The sequence below is a fragment of the Petromyzon marinus genome, unplaced genomic scaffold (assembly GCF_048934315.1).
Source record: "Petromyzon marinus isolate PM22_M1 ecotype Great Lakes invasive population unplaced genomic scaffold, UKy_Petmar_22M1.pri1.0 PM_Scaffold_38, whole genome shotgun sequence".
In the NCBI taxonomy this organism is placed as follows: domain Eukaryota; kingdom Metazoa; phylum Chordata; class Hyperoartia; order Petromyzontiformes; family Petromyzontidae; genus Petromyzon; species Petromyzon marinus.
Window position 1 is genome coordinate 487,073 of NW_027423368.1, and position 7,500 is coordinate 494,572.

Below are 7,500 nucleotides of genomic sequence, written 5' to 3' on the forward strand. Positions count from 1 at the left end.
GTGTAGTGTAGTAGTGTATAGTGTAGTAGTGTATAGTGGTAGTAGTGTATAGTGTAGTAGTCTATAGTGTAGTGTAGTAGTGTATAGTGTAGTGTAGTAGTGTGTAGTCTAGTAGTGTATAGTATAGTGTAGTAGTGTATATTGTAGTAGTGTATAGTGTAGTGTATAGTAGTGTATAGTAGTGTAGTGTATAGTGTAGTGTAGTAGTGTATAGTGTAGTGTATAGTATAGTGTAGTGTATAGTGTAGTAGTGTATAATATAGTGTATAGTGTAGTAGTGTATAGTATAGTGTAGTTGTGTATAGTGTAGTAGTGTATAGTGTAGTGTATAGTGTAGTAGTGTATAATATATGTGTATAGTGTTGTAGTGTATAGTGTAGTAGTGTATAGTGTAGTGTAGTAGTGTAGTGTATAGTTTAGTAGTGTATAGTGTAGTAGTGTATAGTAGTGTAGTGTATAGTGTAGTGTAGTAGTGTATAGTGTAGTGTATAGTAGTGTATAGTAGTGTAGTAGTGTATAGTGTAGTGTATAGTATAATATAGTGTATAGTGTAGTAGTGTATAGTATAGTGTAGGTGTGTATAGTGTAGTAGTGTATATTGTAGTGTATAGTGTAGTAGTGTATAATATAGTGTATAGTGTTGTAGTGTATAGTGTAGTAGTGTATAGTGTAGTGTAATAGTATAGTGTAGTAGTGTAGTGTATAGTGTAGTAGTGTATAGTGTAGTGTATAGTGTAGTAGTGTATAGTGTATAGTATAGTGTAGTAGTGTATAGTGTAGTGTATAGTGTATAGTGTAGTAGTGTATAGTGTAGTGTAGTAGTGTATAGTGTAGTGTAGTAGTGTGTAGTGTAGTAGTATATAGTATAGTGTAGTCATGTATAGTGTAGTAGTGTATAGTGTAGTAATGTGTAGTGTATAGTGTAGTAGTGTATAGTGTAGTAGTGTATAGTGTAGTGTAGTAGTGTAGTGTAGTAGCGTTCTGAGTTCAATTCCCGCTCACGGCCATCACCACCACAGTGACCGCGATTGTCCGAACCGGCCCTCCCCTAGGTCGACTCAGCCTCAAATGAGTCACCTGGTGTAGCGGTGGTGGTGTAGTGAACATCGCTAGCCCTGGGGAGAGACAAAGGCGGCCGGGCGTGGTGCTGGTCTCTCCACCCCCCTCTGTGTCTGTGACCACATGGACAGAGAGCTTTCATAGACGCTGCTGCTGCTGCACTTGCCCCTGCAGTCTGTTGAGGCTACATGGGGGAGCTTTGCCTGAGTGTGTGTGTGTGTGGGTGTGTGTGTAGGGCGTCCGTGTATCATACATTTGGATGGGAAATCGCCTAAAGAACTCATTTCGAAAAGCCCCATGGGCAGGTAAGCTAAGAACTCTCTCACTCACCAACTCACTCGCTCACCAACTCACCCACTCACTCACCAACTCACTCACCAACTCACTCACCAACTCACTCACCAACTCACCAACTCACTCGCTCACCAACTCACTCACCAACTCACTTACCAACTCATTCGCTCACCAACTTACTCACCAACTCACTCACCAACTTACTCACTCACTCACTCGCTCACCAACTCACTCACTCACCAACTCACTCACCAACTCACTCACTCACTCACCAACTCACTCACTTACTCACTCACTAACTCACTCTCTCACTCACCAACTCACTCGCTCACCAACTCACTCACCAACTCACTCACCAACTCACTCGCTCACCAATTCACTCACCAACTCACTCACTCACTCACCAACTCACTCACTAACTCACTCACTAACTCACTCTCTCACTCACCAACTCACTCACTCACCCACCGACTCACCCCTCACCCACTCACTCACTCACCCACTCACTCACCCACTCACTCACCCACTCACTCACCCACTCACTCACCAACTCACTCGCTCACTCGCTCACCAACTCACTCACTCACCCACCCACCCACTCACTCACCAACTCACTCGCTCACCAACTCACTCACCAACTCACTCACTCGCTCACCAACTCACTCACTCACCCACCCACTCACCCCTCACCCACTCACTCACCCACTCACTCACTCACCCACTCACCAACTCACTCACCAACTCACTCACCAACTCACTCACCAACTTACTTACCAACTCACTCACCAACTTACTCACCAACTCACTCACCAACTCACTCACCAACTCACTCACCAACTCACTCTCTCACCAACTCACTCACCAACTCACTCTCTCACCAACTCACTCACCAACTCACTCACCCACTCACTTACTAACTAACTAACTCACTGACTTGTTCACCAACTCACTCGCTCACCAACTCACTCACCAACTCACTCACCAACTCACTCACTCACCAACTCACTCACTCACTCACCAACTCACTCACTAACTCACTCACTCACTCGCCCACTCACTCACTAACTCACTCACCAACTCACTCACCAACTCACTCACTCACCAACTCACTCACTCACTCACTCACCAAATCACTCACTAACTCACTCACTCACCCACTCACTCACCAACTCACTCACTCACTCGCTCACCAACTCGGCTCAACAACTCACTCACCAACTCACTCACCAACTCACTCACCAACTCACTCACCCACTCACTCACCCACTCACTCACCAACTCACTCACTGACTCGCTCACCAACTCACTCGCTCACCAACTCACTCACCAACTCACTCACCCACTCACTCACTCACCCACTCACCCACTCACCCACTCACTCACCCACCCACCCACTCACCCACCCACTCACCCCCTCACCCACTCATCCACCCACTGACTCACCCACTCAATCACTCACCCACTCACCCACTCACTCACCCACCCACCCACCCACTCACCCACTCACCCACCCCACTCGCTCACTCACCCACCCACTCACCCACCCACCCACCCACTCACTCACCCACTCACCCACCCCACCCACCCACTCACTCACCCACTCACCCACTCACCCACCCACCCACCCACTCACTCACTCACCCACTCACCCACTCACTCACCCACTCACCCACCCACTCACCCACTCACCCACCCACTCACCCACCCACCCACTCACTCACTCACCCACTCACCCACTCACTCACCCACTCACCCACCCACTCACCCACTCACCCACCCACTCACCCACCCACTCACCCACCCACCCACCCACTCACTCACCCACTCGCTCACTCACCCACTCACTCACCCACCCACTCACTCACTCACCCACTCACCCACCCACCCACTCACCTGCCCGTGTTTGTGCTATGCCCGGTGCACCTAGGCTGGCACCTTGCTGATCCATCTCAGTGTTTTGCTGTCAATTCCCAGACTGCTGTTCTGCTGCTGGTTTCCGTGGATGGTCAAAGGAAAAGTGGAGACTTGAAAACATTCCCAGAAGATAAGAAGATAAGAATTCGACATTCCCAGGAACACATTCCCAGGACAATTCCTACACACACAAAAAAAAATTCCCGGAAAAAAAGCAAAAAAAACTTTCCACAAAAAACGTTCCCAGAAAGAACTCCGAAATAACAAAAAAAATTGCCGTGAAAAAAAATCCATCAAAGGACTCCCGGAAAACAAATCCCACCCCAAAAAAGTCCCGAACAAAAGATTCCCCCCCACAAAAAAATTCCCGGAAAAATATTCGAGAAAGAAAATGTCAGAAAAACTAAAATTATCGTAAAAAAAGTATCGTAAAAAATATATACGAAAAAAATCCCACCCAAAAAAACATTCCCGCAAAACAAATCCTAATTTTAAAAAAAATTCCCGCTGAAAAATTCCCGGAAAAATATTCGAGAAAGAAATGCCAGAAAATCAAAAATTATCGTAAAAAAAAATATCGTAAAAAAAGTATCGTAAAAATATATCCGAAAAAAATCCCACCCACCCCCCAAAAAAAACATTCCCGGAAAAGAAATACTAATTAAAAAAAATTCCCGCTGAAAAATTCCCGGAAAAATATTCGAGAACGAAATGCCAGAAAAAACAAAAGTACCTTAAAAAAAGTGTTGTGAAAATATATCCGAAAAAAAATCCCACCCCCGAAAAAACATTCTCGGAAAAGAAATCCTATTGAAAAAAAAATTCCCGCTGAAAAAATCCCGGAAAAATATTCAAGAACGAAATGCCAGAAACACAAAAAGTATCGTAAAAAAGTATCGTAAAAATATATCCGAAAAAAATCCCACCCCCCCCCCCCAAAAAAAACATTCCCGCAAAACAAATCCTAACAAAACAAAAATTCCCGCTGAAAAATCCCGGAAAAATATTCGAGAAAGATATGCCAGAAAAAAATTATCGTTGAAAAAAGTATCGTAAAAATATATCCGAAAAAAATCCCACCCCCCCCAAAAAAAAAACATTCCCGCAAAACAAATCCTAAAAAATATATATATTCCCGCTGAAAAATAAAATCCCTGAAGGAATTCCGATAAAAATCACGGGCAAAAATTCCCAGCAGGGTCATCCCCCACCTTTGCCACCCATGATGTATTTTTCCCTGGGCTTAGGGATTTCCCCCTCCACGTGGAAATCCACGGGAAAGGCTCAGCGAATCCTGCGGACCTGTTCCTGGGGGGGGGGGTCGGAGATCGGATCACCGTTCTTTACCTGGAGGATCACCGTTCTTTCCCTGAAGGATCACCGTTCTTTACCTGAAGGATCACCGTTCTTTACCTGAAGGATCACCGTTCTTTACCTGAAGGATCACCGTTCTTTACCTGAAGGATCACCGTTCTTTACCTGAAGGATCACCGTTCATTACCTGAAGGATCACCGTTCTTTACCTGAAGGATCACCGTTCTTTACCTGAAGGATCACCGTTCTGTCTCTGAAGGATCACCGGTCTTTACCTGAAGGGTCACCGTTCTTTCCCTGAAGGATCACCGTTCGTTACCTGAAGGATCACCGTTCTTTACCTGAAGGATCACCGTTCTATACCTGAAGGATCACTGTTCATTACCTGAAGGATCACCGTTCTTTACCTGAAGGATCACCGTTCTTTACCTGAAGGATCACCGTTCTTTCCCTGAAGGATCACCGTTCTTTCCCTGAAGGATCACCGTTCTTTACCTGAAGGATCACCGTTCTTTCCCTGAAGGATCACCGTTCTTTCCCTGAAGGATCACCGTTCGTTACCTAAAGGATTACCGTTCTTTACCTGAAGGATCACCGTTCTATACCTGAAGGATCACTGTTCATTACCTGAAGGATCACCGTTCTTTACCTGAAGGATCACCGTTCTTTACCTGAAGGATCACCGTTCTTTACCTGAAGGATCACCGTTCTTTACCTGAAGGATCACAGTTCTTTACCTGAAGGATCACCGTCTTTCCCTGAAGGATCACCGTTCGTTACCTGAAGGATCACCGTTCGTTACCTGAAGGATCACCGTTCTGTACCTGAAGGATCACCGTTCGTTACCTGAAGGATGACCGTTCTGTCCCTGAAGGATCACCGTTCTTTCCTTGAAGGATCACCGTTCTTTACCTGAAGGATCACCGTTCTTTACCTGAAGGATCACCGTTCTTTACCTGAAGGATCACCGTTCTTTCCCTGAAGGATCACCGTTCGTTACCTGAAGGATCACCGTTCTTTACCTGAAAGATCACCGTTCTTTACCTGAAGGATCACCGTTCTTTCCCTTAAGGATCACCGTTCTGTCCCCTAATGATCACCGTTCTTTACCTGAAGGATCACCGTTCTTTCCCTTAAGGATCACCGTTCTGTCCCCTAATGATCACCGTTCGTTACCTGAAGGATCACCGTTCTGTCCCTGAAGGATCACCGTTCTGTCCCCTAATGATCACCGTTCTTTACCTGAAAGGATCACCGTTCTTTCCCTTAAGGATCACCGTTCTGTCCCTGAAGGATCACCGTTCTGTCCCCTAATGATCACCGTTCTTTACCTGAAGGATCACCGTTCTTTCCCTTAAGGATCACCGTTCTTTACCTTAAGGATCACCGTTCTGTCCCTGAAGGATCACCGTTCTCTTCCCTGAAGGATCACCGTTCTTTACCTTAAGGATCACCATTCTTTACCTGAAGGATCACCGTTCTTTCCCTGAAGGATCACCGTTCTTTACTGGAAGGATCACCGTTCTGTCCCTGAAGGATCACCGTTCTTTACCTGAAGGATCACCGGTCTTTACCTGAAGGGTCACCGTTCTTTCCCTGAAGGAATCACCGTTCGTTTACCTGAAGGATCACCGTTCTTTACCTGAAGGATCACCGTTCTATACCTGAAGGATCACCGTTCATTACCTGAAGGATCACCGTTCTTTACCTGAAGGATCACCGTTCTTTACCTGAAGGATCACCGTTCTTTACCTGAAGGATCACCGTTCTTTACCTGAAGGATCACCGTTCTGTCTCTGAAGGATCACCGGTCTTTACCTGAAGGGTCACCGTTCTTTCCCTGAAGGATCACCGTTCGTTACCTGAAGGATCACTGTTCTTTACCTGAAGGATCACCGTTCGTTACCTGAAGGATCACCGTTCTTTACCTGAAGGATCACCGTTCTTTACCTGAAGGATCACCGTTCTTTACCTGAAGGATCACCGTTCGTTACCTGAAGGATCACCGTTCGTTACCTGAAGGATCACCGTTCTTTACCTGAAGGATCACCGTTCTTTCCCTGAAGGATCACCGTTCTTTCCCTGAAGGATCACCGTTCTTTACCTGAAGGATCACCGTTCTTTACCTGAAGGATCACCGTTCTTTACCTGAAGGATCACCGTTCTGTCCCTTAAGGATCACCGTTCTTTACCTGAAGGATCACCGTTCTGTCCCTGAAGGATCACCGTTCTTTACCTGAAGGATCACCGTTCTTTACCTGAAGGATCACCGTTCTTTCCCTGAAGGATCACTGTTCTTTCCCTGAAGGATCACCGTTCTTTACCTGAAGGATCACCGTTCATTACCTGAAGGATCACCGTTCTTTACCTGAAGGATAGCCATTCTTTCCCTGAAGGATCACCGTTCTTTACCTGAAGGATCACCGTTCGTTACCTGAAGGATCACCGTTCTTTCCCTTAAGGATCACCGTTCTTTCCCTGAAGGATCATCGTTCTTTACCTGAAGGATCACCGTTCTTTACCTGAAGGATCACCGTTCTTTCCCTGAAGGATCACCGTTCTTTACCTGAAGGATCACCGTTCTATACCTGAAGGATCACCGTTCTTTACCTGAAGGATCACCGTTCTTTACCTGAAGGATCACCGTTCTGTCCATGAAGGATCACCGTTCTTTCCCTGAAGGATCACCGTTCTTTACCTGAAGGATCACCGTTCTTTACCTGAAGGATCACTGTTCTGTCCATGAAGGATCACCGTTCTTTACCTGAAGGATCACCGTTCTTTACCTGAAGGATCACCGTTCTTTACCTGAAGGATCACCGTTCTTTACCTGAAGGATCACCGTTCTTTACCTTAAAGATCACCATTCTTTACCTGAAGGATCACCGTTCTGTCCCTTAAGGATCACCGTTCTTTACC

The 7,500-nt window shown here is 45.9% G+C and overlaps 4 long non-coding RNA genes across 5 annotated transcripts; 1 reads left to right on the forward strand and 3 right to left on the reverse strand.

Moving 5' to 3' along the window:
• The first annotated feature begins 10 nt into the window (after nucleotides 1-10).
• LOC142923276 (uncharacterized) lies at nucleotides 11-3,893 on the forward strand. Its single transcript, XR_012940656.1, has 2 exons — nucleotides 11-1,364; nucleotides 3,328-3,893. It is a non-coding gene; the product is annotated as an uncharacterized LOC142923276 (long non-coding RNA).
• Nucleotides 3,894-4,764: 871 nt separating this feature from the next.
• On the reverse strand, nucleotides 4,765-5,484 carry LOC142923280 (uncharacterized). Of its 2 annotated transcripts, none has more exons than XR_012940660.1 (3): nucleotides 5,406-5,484; nucleotides 4,967-5,120; nucleotides 4,765-4,790 (listed from the first exon to the last, which is right to left on the reverse strand). It is a non-coding gene; the product is annotated as an uncharacterized LOC142923280 (long non-coding RNA). The 2 variants fall into 2 exon arrangements; XR_012940661.1 differs by lacking the exon at nucleotides 4,765-4,790 and adding an exon at nucleotides 4,853-4,900.
• A 60-nt stretch (nucleotides 5,485-5,544) lies between these two features.
• LOC142923279 (uncharacterized) lies at nucleotides 5,545-5,802 on the reverse strand. Its single transcript, XR_012940659.1, has 3 exons — nucleotides 5,758-5,802; nucleotides 5,692-5,713; nucleotides 5,545-5,647 (listed from the first exon to the last, which is right to left on the reverse strand). It is a non-coding gene; the product is annotated as an uncharacterized LOC142923279 (long non-coding RNA).
• Nucleotides 5,803-6,486: 684 nt separating this feature from the next.
• On the reverse strand, nucleotides 6,487-7,225 carry LOC142923277 (uncharacterized). Its single transcript, XR_012940657.1, has 5 exons — nucleotides 7,082-7,225; nucleotides 6,994-7,037; nucleotides 6,818-6,927; nucleotides 6,598-6,751; nucleotides 6,487-6,553 (listed from the first exon to the last, which is right to left on the reverse strand). It is a non-coding gene; the product is annotated as an uncharacterized LOC142923277 (long non-coding RNA).
• Nucleotides 7,226-7,500: the final 275 nt, after the last annotated feature.